This window comes from Miniopterus schreibersii, assembly GCF_964146895.1.
Source record: "Miniopterus schreibersii genome assembly, chromosome: X".
Classification (NCBI taxonomy): domain Eukaryota; kingdom Metazoa; phylum Chordata; class Mammalia; order Chiroptera; family Miniopteridae; genus Miniopterus; species Miniopterus schreibersii.
In genome coordinates, this window is record NC_138104.1 from 55857657 (window position 1) to 55875537 (window position 17881).

The following is a 17881-nucleotide window of genomic DNA, read 5'->3' on the forward strand; positions in this document are numbered from 1 at the left end:
CTCCTTGGTTATGAGGGTGCTTTCCAGCTAGTCTTCAGTTGGTTTTCAGGATGGTTTTGCTATGTTTTACTTGTAAATCCAGATTGGTCCCTGGAGAGTGTCAGTGTAGCTTCCACTCAGTCTGCCACCATCTTGGATCTCCCATTATTCAGACTCTTAATGACCCTCAGGCTGTAGAAACTCCTCAGGGTGTTGTGGATGATTGTTATCAGTCTCTTTAGGAGCTTGGGATGTAGAGACTCCACAAGAAGGGACCAGAGGTTTTCCAGCAGAGTGGGACAATTGCTCCCCTCCTCCCCCAGGCAAAGCTTCTTGGAAGGTAAATGTCTGCCTGAGAAAGATGTCCTCTGCCATAGGAGGAATGACTCAACACAGGAATCCAGATTCTTACCCTCAGTCAGCACCCTTCGATTCTCTTCACACTGCTTTTGTCTACTCTACCCTCCCTTCAACAAAGCCCAAGGTGAGTGACTGCACACAAAACTTTGTGCATTGGCTCTTTAAGAGGGTGCCTGCATTTCCAGCCATCTCTCCCTGGAAGACAGAAACCTTGCTACTTTTCACAGCCTGATGTTATGTGGGTACCTTTCTCAGTTCTGGTGCTCTGAGCTTGGTTTAGATGCCAGAGTTCTCAGTGGGAAACCCCAACATCTGAGATATCCCTCCTTCAGCCAATGGGACAAGTGTGTGTTCCAGAGCACAAGGCAGAAGTCTGTTCCCTGGGGTTATATTTTCTCAGGGTTTGGAAAAACCAGGTGCTTTTTCAAAATAACCAATCAACTTCTCAAGATTTCATGGTTTAGATGGGTCCACCTCGTGACCAATCTATTTCCCCTTTTCAGGCTAGACTGACAGGTCTTTATGGTTGAAATTTTGGGTCCAATAGAGCATGTGCTTACCTTCCCTTTATTGTTTTATCCCTTCCCCCAGTGGTTACCTGAGGAGTATGTGAAACTGTAACTTCCTGATGAAACAAGTAGGCTCATGCTCCCCAGTTGATTATGCTTAATAATATCTGATTTCTTTTGCTTCCTTGCTTTATTAATATCTAGCTACCTATGCTAACACTATGAAGTAATCTACTAATTAATTATTTGAATTATTAAGTGAATATACCAAAACCAATGGATACCAACTTAATTTATAAAATATTAATTGCAGAGGGGTTTCAAGATAGCAGTGGAGTAGGTGGATCTTTCTTGCACTTTCTCCCAGGGACATATTGGAAATAAAACTAAATTGGGAAACATTCACCCAGAATTACCGACTACCAACTGAAGAAGAGACTTTTAACAAAGAAAGTCAGAAACCACCTGGAGCCTGGTAAGAAGGGTGGGGCTGCAAGAGTGGCTGGGCCAGCTTCAAGGGGTGCAGTCAAAGAGTGAGAAGGAATGTCTCAGCTGTGGGGAGGTTTTCCCTGGGAGTAGTGAGGCCTGGACCTCAGGTTGGGCTCCCTTGCCCAGAGCACCAGAGACAAGAACAGTAGCCCACATAAACATCCAACCATGAAAGGTGGCAAGGCTTATGGTCACTGAGGAAAGTCATAGCTGGTCAAATACAAAACCACTTTTAAAAATAAAATATGTTAAAAAAAACCCAGAGAACAAGATTTTTTTTGCTGTCAATCACCCAAGGCTTCTGTGGTGGGAGAGCAGTGAAGACTGGTTTGCCTTAAGAGATAGATGTGTGGAAAGCGTTGTTGGGAGTCATGGAAAAGTGATGGCTGGGATACCTGCAATTGGTTGTACCCTCCTGAACCTAAGATGCCATTTTTCTTGAGAGGTGCAGGTTCCTCCCAGAAGCCACATCTTGGGAAAAGGAAAATATCCCATCCTAAGGGATACAGCTCATCCCACCCTCAGGAACCCTGCCTGCCACACCCTGCATCTAGATCCTTGGAGAGGAAACAGCAGCATAGATCAAGTTTATAGGTTTCAACACACTTAGGAATCATCATTGACTGGCTTGGGGTGGGGCCATCTGCCCTGCTGTCTTGGGAACCTGACTGGTGCTCCCCCATGATGGGAGAGCTGATAGAAACTCCCAGTTTCTACAGATCCCACTGGATTGCATATAAGGATCTCTGCCCAGCCAAGGACAAGGAAATATTCTGGGACACTCTAAGAAGAGTACCTCTGGGAGAGGGTAATATACCCACCATTTTCCCTGTAATCTGAATGGCACTTCCCCTTAATGGGAAACCCAGAGGTCTTATACTCCCAATTTCACCAAAAACCCTTTTAGAAACAGCCTTTTCAGTGATTAAGATTGACAGCTGGCCATCAAGCGAAGGTAGGCAGAGACTGAGAGCAGGGAACCTGGGGAAGTTTGCTGACTCATTCCTGGGCCACATGCTGCTAACAAAATGGCCTTAGAGTGCAATTTGGCTCCTCTCACATGCAATTAAGTCCTGTGGAAACAGACACAAACTGTGGATCTCTTGAAACTATTAATAAGTTGATGAGAGCCAAATGTGGACAGCTTCTGACAGTGAGCTACCACCAAAGTACTTCCTAGGAGGCCCAGAATTGTCAGACAAAGCAGTAATCCTCAGTCAACAGAAAAGCAGGATCCAAATGGAGTTCCCAGGAAGCACTAAACTCCACTGAGACATATACCACTTCAATTTTAAATATATATATATATTTTTATTGATTTTCAGAGAGAGGAAGGAAGAAGGAGAGAGAGACAGAGATAGAAACATCAATGATGAGAGAGTCATCATTGATCGGCTGCCTGCCACACATCCCCAACTGAAGATCAAGCCCACAACCCGGCATGTACCCTGACCTGGAATTGAATCACAATCTCCCAGATCCTAGGTCAATGCTCAACTGCTGAGCCATGCCCGGCTGGGCACACTTCAAATTTTTTTCGCATTATCTTCCTTATTTTTCTCCATTATTGATTTGTTATTATTTTTCTTTCATATCTTTAATTTTTCTTTTTTCTTTTCTTACTCTATTTTTCTGCTTTCTCTTATTTTTTCCTTTTCTTAATTTTTGTCTTTCTTCTTTCTCCTCTTTTCTCCTTTTCATAATATTTTTCTTCCTCTTTTATACCATTTTCTTCCTGTATTCTTTATTCTTATTTTCTTTCTCCCTCTTCTGTCATTTCATAATCTTTTTCTTCCCTTTTTTTCCTTCTTGTATTTTTTTCTTTTATTATTCTCGTTCTCTTTTCTCTTTCTAATTCTCTTTTCTTTTGTGGTTGCTTTGGTTGTTGTTGTAAGAGCCTTTTGTATGTTTTTTTAAAAATATATTTTTTATTGATTTTAGAGAGAGAGGAAGGGAGAGGGAGGGAGAGATAGAAACATTGATGAGGAACATCAACATTAATCAGCTGCCTCCTGCATGCCTCTGCCATGGATTGAGTCTGCAACTTGGGCATGTGACCTGACTGGAAATCAAACCAGTGACCTCTTGGTGCAAGTGTTGACACTCAACCACTGAGCCACAGCAGCAAGGTCTTTTGTATGTTTTTGTTTTGTTTTGTTCTGTTCTGTTCTATCATCCTCTGCACAACAGTTCACAAGACATGGTCGCTTGTCAGCTTCACAGTCAGCCATCCTGAGAGGAGATCCCACCCACAAATGGGACAGCAACAATCAAGATCCAATTACAAAAGGAGGGCCCAAATAAACCACAAAAGAGACATTCTTAGAGCATCCAGCTCAGGATATCAAAGAGACTGCACTACTGGGTCACACAGGACACTTATTACATAAGGCCACCCCACAAAGTCCGGGAATCATAGCAGTTTTATCTAAAACATAGAAACGAGTACAAAAGGGCAGCAAATTGGGGAGATAAATAACACCCAAATGAAAGAAAAGGTGGAAACTCCACAAAAAAGAACTAAACAAAAGGAAGCAAGCAACTTATCAGATATAGAGTTCAAAATAATGGCTGTAAGGATTCTCAAGGAACTCAGTGGCAACTATAATGAGATGAAATAGAAAAAATAAACCATAAACAAGAACCAGTAGGAAATGAAGAATACCATATCTTACATCAAGAATACACTGGAAGGAACCAAAAGTAGATTGAATGAAGCAGAGGATCAAATCAGTGATCGGATGATAAGATAGAAAGAAACACACCCAATTAGAGCAGCAAAAAGAAAAAAAGAATAAAAAGTAGAAGCATAGTTTAAGGTAACTGGAAAAACATGAAACAACAACATCTGCATCATAGGGGTACCAAAAGGAGAAGAAAGTGAACAAGGAATAGAGAATTTATTTAATGAAGTAATGACAAAACACTTCTAACCTGGTGCATGAAAAAGTCACACAAATTCAGGAAGCACAGAGAGTCCCAATCGAGATGAAACAAAAGAGATCTACTTTAAGAAATATAAAATGACAAATTTTTTAAAAAAGAAAGAGTTTTAAAGGCTGTAAGAAACAGACAGGAAGTTACCTACAAGGGAGCTCCTATTGGACTGTCAGCTGATTTCTCAACAGAAACACTTTAGGCCAGAAGGGATTGGTATAAAGTATCCAAAATAATGAAAATTAAGGACCTGAATCCAAGACTGCTCTTTCCAGAAATGTTATCATTTAAAATTGAAGGTGAAAAAAAGAACTTCCCTGACAAAACAAGCTATGGGAGTACTACCACATTGCAAGAAATGTTGAAGTGACTGCTTTAAGAACAAGTAGAAATTGAGAGAGAGAAGAACATACGTATAAAGGAAAAAATGATAATAAATAAATACCTATCAGTAATAACCATTAATGTAAATGGACTAATTGATCCAATCAAAAGATGCAGGATAGCTAAAGGGATAAGAAAACATGACCCATTTATATGCTGTCTACAAGAAACCCACCTCAGAATAAAAGATTCACACAGACTGAAAGTGAAGGAATGGAAAAAAATGCAAATGTAAATAAACAAAAAGCTGAGGAAGCAATACTCATACTTGACAAAACAGATTTCAAAACAAAGGCCATAAGGGACCAAGTATGTCACCACATAATACTAAAGGGATTGATCTAACGAGAAACTATACTTTTTTAAAACATATATGCACCCAACATAGGAGCACCTACTATATAAAAATTCTTGGAAGACTTTAAGGGAGAGAACAATGGCAATAAAATTATAATAGGGGACTTTAACACTTCACTGATATCACTGCATAGATCTTCAGACAAAAAATCAACAAGGAAACAACTTCCTTAAATGACACACTATATAAGATGGATTTAATTTATATTTACAGAACATTTCATCCCAAAGCTACAGAATATACATTCTTCTTAAGTGGACAAGGAATATTCTAAAAGATAGACCACATGTTAGGACACAAAATGAGTCTTAACAAATTCTAAAAGATTGAAATCATATAAAGCTTCTCAGATCACAATGGCATGAAACTAGAAATCAACTACAATAAAAACACTCAAAAATATTCAGACACATGGAGGCTGAATAGCATGTTATTAAACAATGAATGAGCTACCAAAGAGATCAAGGAAGAAATAAAAAACTTCCTAAAAACAAATGAAAATGAACACACAACAGCCCCAAATCTATGGGACAGAGCAAAAGCAGTCGTGAGAGGGAAATTTTAGGCCTACCTCAAGAAACAAGAAAAATTTCTAATAAACTATCTAAACTCTACAAGTAAAAGAATTAGAAAGAGAACAACAAGAAAAGCCCAGAGAAAGTAGAAGGAAGGAAATAATAAAGATCAGAGCAGAAATAAATGGCATAGAAACTTAAAAAAAAAAAAAAAAAAATCAATGAAACCAAGAGCTGGTTCTTTGAAAACATAAACAAAATTGATGAACTACTAGTGAAACTCATCAAGAAAAAAACAGAGAGGACCCAAATAAATAAAATCAGAAAAAAAGAGGTGAAGTAACAACTGACCCGAAAGAAATACAAAGGATTGTAAGAAAATAGTATGAAAAACTATATGCCAATAAACTGGACAAACTGGGTGAAAAGGACAAATACCGTGAAGCTTACAATTTTTCAAACCTCAATCAAGAAAAATCAGAAAATCTGAATAGGCTGATAACTATTACTGTCTTCCTGGTGTTGAGTTGTATGAGTTCTTTATATATTTTGTAAGTTAACCCCTTATCAGATGTATCATTGCCAAATATGTTCTCCCACACAGTAAGTTTTTTTTTCATTTTGTTGATGGTTTCTTTTGCTATGCAGAAGCTTTTTAGTTTGACGTAGTCACATTTGTTTATTTTTTCCTTTGTTTCCCTTGTTCTAGAGATGTATCAGTTAAAATACTGCTAGGTGAGATGTCTGAGCACTTCATTACTTTCTGGTATAACAAGATAATCCAGATTTATCTGTTATATTCCCTTCTCCTGCTACTAGATCCAACAATTTCTCCAAGGGTCCCTAGTTTGTTTTATTAAGGTTATTATAGCCCTGCCGGGTGTGGCTCAGAGGTTGAGTGTTGGGCCTAGGATCCAGGAGATCGCGGTTCAATTCCCTGTCACGGCACATGCCCGGGTTGCAGGCTCCATCCCCAGTTCGAGGCATGAAGGAGTCAGCCGATCAATGACTCTCTCATCATTGATGTTTTTATCTCTCTCTCTCCCTCTCCTTTCCTCTCTCTGAAATCAATAAAGACTTTTTTTTTTTTAAAAAAGAATGCTATTATAAACTAAGATCTTGGCCTTCATTATACTTTTGGCTATAGAAGTGTCACTGCTTGTAGGTCTTTTCAGTGTACAAAAAAGTAAATATATGTGTATACTTTTGTTTGTTGGTCTGTTGCTTTCTTTTTTATATCTCACATATGAGTGAAATCTTATGGCTCTTTTTCTCTTTGTTCATTTTACTTGGCATGATATTCTAAGGATCCATCCATGTTGTAGCAAATGGCAGCATTTCATCTTTTCTTATGGCTGAGTAGTATTGTACATTGTATGAATGTATCACATCTTCTTTATCCAATCATCCATCATAGGACAGTTCTGATGTTTCCATGTGTTTGCTATTGAATATAATGTTGCAATGAACATAGGGATACATATATCTTTACAAATAAATGCTTTCAAAAATTTTAGGTAGACACCCAGAAGAGGGTTTGCAGAGTCATATGGTAGCCCTATTCTTAATTTTTTGAGGACCCTTCATAATGTTTTCCATAGTTGCTGTACCAGTTTACATTCCCCAAATCATGCAATATGTTTTAATTTATTTAGGTTTTTAATTGTTTTCATCATTCTTTTTTTTTTTTAGGTTTACTAGTTCTATGGGGGATGTTATAAGGGATACAGGTGAACAGCCAGATAAAGACGTCCATAGGGCAAGTCGGGAAGGGTCCGAGTGCAAGAGTTTCTGTCCCCATGGAACTGGGCATGACATCCTCTCGTATTTTGAATCATTTCGCCAATCCAAAAGCTCATCAAATCTTGTTCAGGAGTTTTTATAGAGCTTAATCTGCCACACCTGTTTCCCCTTTCCCAGTGGTTGGTAGGTGGGCCTGAAAGTTCTAACCCTCTAATCATGTGATCTTTCTGGTGACCAGACACATCCTGAGACTATCTAGGGGCCACATCCTAGGACTCCTTATTAACATAAATTTAGGTGTGTTCAAAGGGCTTCTAATAATGACAAAGAAACTTTTATTATTCAGGAAATTCTAAGGGTTTCAGGAGCTCTGTGTCAGGAACCTGATATGAAGACCAAATATATGAGATATTATACCACAAGCCACCCCCTAGTAGGTAGATCCCTTTTAACAAAAGGATTATAACAGTTAATAGACATTCGTGCATTTTGGAGTCCTATTCAGTCATTAATGATTAGTCTAGTCCATCATCATATCATATGAAAATATCTCCCAGGGCAACAGTGTGGTGATTGTGGTGGGGGGAGGGAGGGAGTGGAAGAGAGCATAGAGGGGATAAATGATGGAAAAAACTAAAACAAAATAATTTTTTTTTTAAAGGATCACTCCTACTTTTGGAACCTGGCAAGATCCATGTAGGCCTACCAGACTAAGAAGACCTGATGAAGAAGAGTAAGGCGGTATCTTTGAGTGGATTCTGAAACAGCAAATAACTTAAGTGGAAAAAAAATAGTGAACTAAGAATGAAGTCTGAATTTTAGTTAATGTCAAAGTACAAATGTTAAATTGTTAATCTTAACAAATGTTTATGTAAGATGTTAACATGTTCAAGACCAGTGGTGTTCAGGTCTTGTCCTTGGACAGCAGCACCAGCATCACCAAAACCTGGGAACTTGTTGGAAATATGTACAAAAAAGAATACATACAGTATGGTTCTATTTATATAGCCTACAAAATGAAAAGTAATTAATAGTAACAATGGGTATATTAGTGATTACCTTGGGAGTTGGAGAGTGGGAGGGCCTAGAGACAGGGAATGGAAAGTGCAATGAAGAAATTTTGTTGGTGATACCTATGTTACTATCTTAATTGGGGTCGTAGTTTTTTTGGTGTATACATTAATCAGAATTTATCAAATTGTATATTTAAGTATGTTCAGTTTGTTTTATGTCAATTGCATCACAATAAAGCAGTTTTGGAAATTCATTAAATAATATTCTTTAAATGTGTGCATTTACTTGTATATAAATTTTACCTCAAAAATAATGTAACCAAACATTGAACTCTAGATAATGATATAGGTGCTCAGGTATTTACTGATAAAATCTCTATAACTTGTTTAGAAATGCACAAACAAAAAGGAGGAAGACTGGTAGATAAATAGATATGTAATAATGTGGAATGAATATACTAAAATGTTCATTGTTATATACAATCTATGTTTATTTCATCATATAATTGCATATGTGTGCAATATATAAATATACACTATGCACATATCTCAACTTTTCTTATGTTTCAATATTTCCATAAGAAAATGTGAGGGAGCCCAGCGGGGAGTGGCTCAGTGGTTGAGCATTGACTTAGGATCCCAGAGATCTCAGTTTGATTCTTGCTCAGGGCACATGCCTTGTTTGCAGGCTCGATCCCCAGTTGGGGGCATACAGGAGGCAGCTGATCAGTAACAACTCTCTCATCAATAATGTTTCTCTCTCTCTCCCTCCCTCTCCCTTCCTCTCTCTGAAATCAATAAAGATATATTTAAAACAAACAAAAAAAAGAAAATGTGGGGAAAAATAAATGACAGAAAATGACCATAATAATATATCATCACCAGTGATTCAAGGATGGTTAAAATTTAGGATATTAGGAACATGTGCATGTGACATATATTGATATTGTACAGAGGAGATTCTAAAATAATTACATGATCACTAACTTGGGTGATGCTTTTCAACACCAGCTTTGACTGATGACAAGCTAAGCAGGAGTCTTACAGCCCGAGATTTGCAGAAGTCACATGGAGACTGGTAGGAAGGGCAGAGACATGATGAGCCTTGGGCCCACACCATGTGGTGACTGAGAAACTGGAGGGATATCTCAGCTGCAAAGGTCCCCCTAGAGGAAAGTGGGGTCTGAACCCCATGCCAGGTTCCCCAGCCTGGAGCAACAGAGCAAGAAGAGGTGCCACATAACATCTGGCAGTGAAGATCAGTGGGGATTCTGTCTGCCAGGGAGAGAGGGGAGACTGCTAGAGACCCAGGTGCCCTCTTGAAGGGCTGATGCACAGGATCTCCTTCACAGCCACTCAGCCTGAGAACTGGTGGAGGGAGGGAAGGTCAGAGCAGATTAGAGTTTTTCAAGAACAGACTGGGCTGTGTAGTTGCAGGGAAGAGCTGGTGGGAAGGTCACCAGAGTCCGTGTTGAGTCCCTCTCCCACCCTGCCCACAGATGTCATTTTACTGGGGAAAACAGTCCTCTCCAATTAGCATCAGCCTAGGGAGAATGCACAAACCCCACCCTCCTTACCCCCTGTTGTCCTGTTCAATCTCAAGCCCTGTATAAGAGTCTGCTGCCTGACTGTGGTATAGACTTTCTTGAAAGGAACTTGAGGAAAAACCCAAGAAAAATCATAGACAGAGCTGTGTGGCATAGACCATTTCACCTCTTTGTCTACTGCAGGCCAGAGGAGACCAGCCCCATGACCATAGTAGTCCAGCTGTGTGTAGGCCCAGAGTGTCCCCACCTTCCCATCCTTCCACTCCCACCCCTTGCATCCAGGGTAGTGGTGTCTCAGTACCTCATGGAAAACACACTAGCTCCAACAGGGGAGAACCATTAGCTCCACCCACCTGACTCCTGTAGGCCCAGCTGGCTGGGCTTGTACTCTTCAGTATTGCCAGCCAAGTTTCCCAGTGCTGAGGACTTTCTGAAAGGTCTGGGAGGACTCTGGGAAAAACTGAGTTTTGTAGCTCTAGGAACAGGGCATATTTTTGCCATGCACTCCAGATCAGCACCACCATTCCTGTAAAGAGCCTTTCCTTCACATAGGTAAACTCTGGTCGGTATGGGCCTGATGAACACTGCTGGTCTCACCCTGATGAATCCATGACACTTAAACCACAACAAAAGTCCATAGGCACATAACAGTTGATGGCTAACCTTGGTGTTCCCTGAGACTGTTACTGTGAGGCCTCAAACCTAGCATTGGTACCAACTTTGAATCTGTATCAATCTAGTGGACACCACTTGCACCTACCTGATGACTCACTGTGAGCCTACCTCAGGCAACTCAAGTACTTCCAGAGTATCTTTCAGTAACTTAGCCTAACAGAGAGCTAATAAATGAAGGCAAATCTTGGGGAGCCTTGAAGATTTTGCTGACCTGTCCACAGGGCTTGAGGGACATGGAAATCAGCCTTGATGCATAGCCAGGTACCTTCCATGCACACCCAGGCCCAGCAGATTGCTTTGTAGCTTCATACAGGTAGCCCAGGGTCTGTAACTGGTAGCACCTGGGGTCACTAGCACGTGATCCCCTCTGAAGAGGCCTAGAACCAATATGATCAGGGGTTCAGACCACATAAGAGCATGATACAATTAGCTCCACAAGTGGGACACACAAAGGGAGATCTTGAGAGACACCAGACCCTACTGAGGTAAACTCAGCTTTGTGAAAGCAGCCACAACACCAGTTCATAATTAGGCTTGGGATCAAACCTCATAGCCAGTGGAGGGACAACGCACCCATGGATGGGTCAATAGCAATCAAAACTCAACTACAACAGGAGCGTTCACTTAACCCACACAGGAGACATTCCTGGGGCACCTAGCTCAGGGCATTAAGGAGACTGCTCATCTGAGCTGACAAGACATCTACTTCATAAGACCACTGTATCACAGAATAGCAGAGCCACCTAATGCACAAAAACAAATACAGAGAGGCAGCTAAAATGGGAAGAAAAAAGCATGCTCCCTAAAAAGAACAGGAAGAATCCTCTGAAAAAGAACTAATGAAATGGAGGCAAGCAAGCTATCAGGTACAGAGTTCAAAACAATGTTTATAAGAATGCTCAATAAACAGTGAGAACTTCAACTGCATGAAAAAGGACATAAAAACCATAAAAATGAATCAGTCAGAAATTAAGAATACAAAGTCAGAAATGAAAAATATATTAGAAGGAATCAACAGGAAACTAGATGAAGCAAAAGACAGAATCAGCAATTTGGAAGACAAGGTAGCAGAAAACACTCAAACAAAGTAACAAAAAGAAAAAAGAATTTAAAAACACAAGGGTAGAGTAAGGGACATCTGAACAATATGAAGAGTAAATGCATCTGCATCGCAAAGGTACCAGAAGTAGAGACCAAAGAATCAAGAACCTATTTGAAGAAATAATGGCTGAACATCTCCCTAACCTGGTGGCGAGAAAAACAACCAGGTCCAGAAAGTGCAGAGAGTCCCAAACAAGATGACCCAAGCAAGCTCACACCAAGATGAATCATATTTAAAATGGCAAAGGTTAAACACAAAGAAAGACAAAGAGAGGATCTTAAAAACAAGAGACAGACAGTCACCTACAAGGGAACTCCCATAAGACTGTCAGCTGATTTCTCAATAGAAATATTTCAGGCCAAAAAGGATTGGCATGAGATATTCAAAGTGATGAAAAGCAAGGACCTACAGCCAAGACTACACTACCCAGCAAGGCTACTATTCAAAATTAAAAGTGGAATAATGACCTTCCCAGAAAAGAAAAATGTGGAGGAGTTTATTACCACCAAACCAGTATTACAAGAAATGTTAAAGGATCTCCTTTAAAAAGAAAAAAAAAAAGAGGAGTAGGAGTAGGAGGAGGGATAAGAAGAGAAGAAGAAGAAGAAGGAGGAGGAGGAGGAGGAGGAGGAGGAGGAGGAGGAGGAGGAGGAGAAGAAGAAGAAGAAGAAGAAGAAGAAGAAGAAGAAGAAGAAGAAGAAGAAGAAGAAGAAGAAGAAGAAGAAGGCAGGAGTTATAAAGGACAGAATGGCAATAAATACATACTTATCGATAATTACCTAAAATGTAAAATGATTAAATGCTCCAATCAAAATATAGTGTAGCTGAATAGATAAGAAAACAAGATACATACACACACACACACACACACACATATATATATGTTGTCTACAAGAGATCCACCTCAGAACAAAAGATACACACAGGCTGAAAGAAAAGAGATGGAAAAAATATAGCCTACAAATGAAAGCAAAAAAAACCTGGGGTAGCAGTATTTATATCAGACAACATAGATTTTAAAACAAAGGCTATTGTAAGAGACAAAGAAGGACACTAAGTAATGATAAAGGGATCAATCAGTCCAACAAGAGGATATAAACCTTGTAAACCTTTATGCACCAGACATAGGAAAAGCTAAATATGTAAAGCAAATCTTGATGAACATAAAAGGAAAGATCAACAGTAATACAGTCATAGTAGGGGACTTTAAACACACTATTGACATCAATGGATAGCTATTCCAAACAGAAAATGAACAAGAAAATAGGCCTTAAATGACACACTAGATTAAATGGATTTAATTGATATCTTCAGAGCATTTCACCTGAAAGCAGCAGAATATACATTCTTTTCAAGTGCACATGAAAAAGTTTCTAGGATAGACAATATATTAGGACACAAAACAAGTCTCAATAAATTTAAGAAGATTAAAATCATATCAAGAATCTTCTCCAACAACAACAGTATGAAATGAAATCAATTACAAGAAAAATAATTGAAAAACACACAAACACAGGGAGGCTAAATAACATGTTATGAAACAATGAATGGATCAACAGTGAGATCAAAGAAGAAATCAGGTTACCTTTAGACAAATTTTGAAAATGAGAACACAACAACCAAAAATCTATGGGATCCAGCAAAAGCAGTCCTAAGAGGGAAATTCATAGCATTATAGGTCTACCTCAAGAAGCAAGAAAAGTCTCAAATAAACAATCTAACCTTATGTCTAAAGTAATAAGGAAAAAGTCAATAAACAAAGCCCAAAGTTAGTAGCAGGAAGGAAATAATGATTAGATCAGAAATAAATGACAGAAACTAAAAACCGAATACAAAAGATCAATAAAGCCAAGAGCTGGTTCTTTGAAAAGATAAACAAAATTGACAAACCTCTAACCAGACTCATAAAAATAAAAAGAGACAGGACCCAAAAAATAAAATCAGAAATGAAAGAGTAGAAGTAACAAATGTCACCACAGAAATACAAAAGATTGTAAGAAAATATTACAAACAACTATATGCCAACAAATTGGACAACAGGGACAAAGTGGATAAATTCTACAAACATACAATCCTTCAAAACCGAATCGGAAATAATCAGAAAATCAGAGCAAACCAATTACAACTATTGAAATCCAAGCAGTAATCAAAATTCCCAGCAAACAGAAGTTCTGGATCACATGGTTTCACAGAAGAATTTTACCAAACATTGAAGGGAGATGTAACACCATCCTTCTCAAACTATTCTTAAAAGTTCAATTAGAGGGAAGATTCCCAAGTTCATTTTAAGAGGCCAGCATTATTCTAATTTCAAAACCAAAAAAAGATACTACAAAGAAAAATATTATAGGGCAATATCCATGATGAACATAGATACTAAAATCCTCAACAAAATATTAGCAAACTGGCTCCAGCAATACATTAAGAAGATCATACAACAAAATCAGTGGGGTTTATTTCTGGGATGCATGGTTGGTACAGCGTTCACGAAATAATTAACGTGATACACCACATAAACGAAATGAAGGATAAATATCACACGATCATTTCAATAGATGCAGAAAAAGTATTTGATAAAAGTCCAGCACCCATTTATGATAAAAACTCTCAGCAAAGTGGGAATAGAGGGAACATACCTCAACATTATAAAGGCCATATATGACAAACCCACAGCTAACTTCTTACTCAATGGGGAAAAATAAAACTTTCACTTAAGATAAGGAACAAGACAGGGATGTCCACTTTCACCACTTCTATTCAAAACAGTATTGGAAGTCCTAGCCACAGGTATCTGACAAGAAATAAATGGCATCCAAATTGGAAAGAAAAAATAAAAACTATTATTATTTGCAGATGACATGATACTGTGTATAGAGAAACCTAAGGAATCTGCAAATAACTAGTAGAACTGATAAATGAATTCAGTAAAGTAGCAGGATACAAAATTAATATTCATAAATCAGTGGCATTCTTCTACACCAATAATAAAATATCAGAAATGGAAACTAAGAAAACAACTCCATTTTCAATTGCACCAAAAAAAATAAAATACCTAAAAATAAATTTACTGAGGCAAAACACCTATACTCAGAAAATTATAAGACACTGAAGAAAAAATTGCACAAGATACAAATGGAAGCATATACTATGCTCATGGATAGGAAGAATTAACATCACTAAAATGCCCATACCATAAGCAATCTATAAATTTGATACAATCCCTGTCAAACTACCAATGGTGTATTTTGCAGAATCAGAACAAATATTCCAAAAATTTTATGAAATCACAAAAAAACCCCAATAGCCTCAGCAATATTGACCAAGAAGAAAAAAGTTAGGGGTATCACGCTACTGGATATCAAACTATACTACAAATCCATAGTAATCAAAATGGCATTGTACTGGTATAAAAACAGACATATAGATCAATGGAACAGAATAGAAAGCCCAGAAATAAACCCATGTCTATATGGTCAATTAATATTTGATAAAGGTGGTAAGGATATTCAACTTAAAGACAGTCTATTCAATAAATGGTGCTGGGAAAATTAAACAAATACTTGCAAAAAGGAAACTAGACCACCTCCTTACACCTTATACCAGATTAAGTTCAAAATAGATTAGAGACTTAAATTTAAGACCAAAAACCATAAATATCATAGAAGAAAACAGGCAGTAAAATCTCGGATATTTCTCAAAGTAATATTTTTTCTGTTATATCTTCTCAAGAAAGGTAAACAAAGATGATATAAACAAATGGGACAACATCAAACTAAAAAGTTGTTGTGCCAGTACCAGGCTGTTTTGATTACAGTGGCTTTGTAGTATAACTTGATATCTGGTATTGTGGTCCCTCTAACTTTGTTCTTTCTCTAGATTGCCATGCTATTCAGAGTCCTTTATGGTTCCATATAAATTTTGAAACATTTGTTCTAGATCTGTGAAATATTCTGTTGCTATTTTAATAGGGATTACATGGAATCTATAGATTGCTTTGAGTAGTATGGATCTTTATTGATTTCAGAGAGAGGAAAGGCGAGGGAGAGAGAGAGATAGAAACATCAATGATGAGAGAGTCATTGATCGAGCCCACAACCCGGGTATGTGCCCTGACTGGGAACCGAACCTGGATTGCCTGGATCCTAGGTCGACGCTCAACCGCTGAGCCACGCCCAGCCAGGCTACTTCCTCCTTTCCAATTTGGATACGTTTTATTGTTTCTTCTTGTCTGATCACTGTGGCTAGGACTTCCAATTCTTTGTTAAATAAGAGTGGTGAAAGTGAACCCCCTGTCTTGTTCCTGTTCTTAGGGGAAATTGTTTTCATTTTTGCCCATTGAGTGTGATGTTGGCTATAGGTTTGTCATTATGGCCTTTATTATGTTGAGGTACAATCCCTCTATTCCCACTTTGCTAAGAGTTTTTATCAAAAATGGGTGTTGGATTTTGTTGAATGTTTTTTCTGCATCTATTGTTATAATCATGTGATTTTTTTCTTTCAACTTGTTTATGTGATGTATCACATTTATTCATTTGGGGATATTGTATCAGCCTGCATCTCTGGAATAAATCCCACTTGGTCATGGTGTATGACCTTTTTAATATATTGCTGGATCCAACTTGCTAATATTTTGTTGAGGACTTTAGCATCTACGTTCATCAAAATATTGGCTTGTAATTCTTTTTCTTTGTAGTGTCTTTTTTGGTATTAGAATTAGACTAATGCTGGCCTCATAAAAACAGCTTGAAAGTGTTCCTTTCTCTTGGGTTTTTTGGAATAGTTTGAGGAGGATAGGTGTTACTTCTTTGAATGTTTGGTAAAATTCCCCTGTGAAGCTGCCTGGACCAGGGCTTTTGTGTGCTGGGAGTTTTTTGGTTATTGATTCAATTTCATTAGTTGTTATACGGCCTATTCAGGTTCACTGACTCTTCCTGATTGAGTTTTTGCAGGTTGTATTTTTCTAGGAACGTGTCCATTTCATCCAGGTTGTCCAGCTTGGTGGTGTATAGTTGTTTTTTTAACAAGAGAAAGTAGACGAGTAATTGTTGGTAAATGCTAACTGTCCATATTCACATAGAGACACAGTGTAATATCTGCGTCCAATATACAGAGAAAGGGGGGAAAAAGCTAGAATTTTATGCACTACTACACAGGGACTTATCACCCTCTGGGTCCCAGAAGGACTAAGGGAGCAGAAGGTTTTTCTTTTTGCTCACAGAGCACGGGGTGTTGATTCCAAGAAGTTTTTCTTGAGACAGGAAGGGATAAAAATGAATTTAGAACAGAAAAGGGCAGAGATTCTTTTCCCACTATATTCTGCTCAAGATACATCCCCCCCAAGTATGGTGAGAACCATGGTGTAAATGAGAGAAAAGAGATCTGAAAAATGGGGCTACTGAGCACAAGATGGGAAAAAAGAGACTGCAACTTGCTCCCAGGGACTGGAGAAAATTTTAAAAGGTTGGAATCCATCACTGCTCCATTAGTCATCTTCTCCTTCATCTTTCTCTCCTTCCTCCTCCTCATCATCATCTTCATCTTCTTCACCTTCCCCTTCTCCATTGACATCCAGGAACCAAGTAGTACTGTAATGGATTTGGCCAAATGTCATCTTTGATGACTTCTCCTTACTCATCTGCACCTGCATCAGAATTTTCAGTAAACCAGATAAAGAAGCTCTCTTGTTCTTCATGCTGTCTCTTCCTGCTGGCTTTATTCTGTGTTTGACTTGAACATTGTGTCAAATCCTTTCCAGATTTCCATTTGATTTCAGTGGACTTTGAAGATGGATCACCACTCTCATTCAAATGAAATTCTTTGGAGAGAACTTTATTTTCAAAGTAAGGTTTTCATAAAAATAAAAACCTATTCTGTAACCTGATTTAATGTCTTCAAATTCTGTCACTTCAACTCTTTTCAAATAATGCAGCACCTCTTCATCCTCTTCCCCAAGCAATTCAGACACTTGTAGATGGTTGACAAGTGTTGTTACCCCAAAATTCAGAATTTTGGTGATCAATTCTGACCTCTTCTGAAAAAATGGTTGGCAGAGTTTGCATTTCTGTTCTACTTTCAAAATCTCTTCACTGGCTTGTTCATTAAGCCTGTCTATTTCATTTCATACTTCATCGATATGTTCAATTGCTTCCTGCTGTTCTTTTTCTCCTTTCAGCAAGTCCTGAGGTGTGGACTTCTTCTCTGGCTTGTGGGCAGGAGCAGTCTGGGTTTCTTGGTTTGAGGGAGCAGCAAGGTCTGGCGTTTGGGGGCCAT

The 17881-nt window shown here is 38.4% G+C and overlaps 1 pseudogene across 1 annotated transcript; it reads right to left on the reverse strand.

Annotated features, from left to right (window-relative positions):
• Nucleotides 1–17093: 17093 nt before the first annotated feature.
• LOC308551268 (protein SET pseudogene) lies at nt 17094–17881 on the reverse strand (annotated as a pseudogene). Its single transcript has one exon. The product of its transcript is annotated as a protein SET pseudogene (transcript).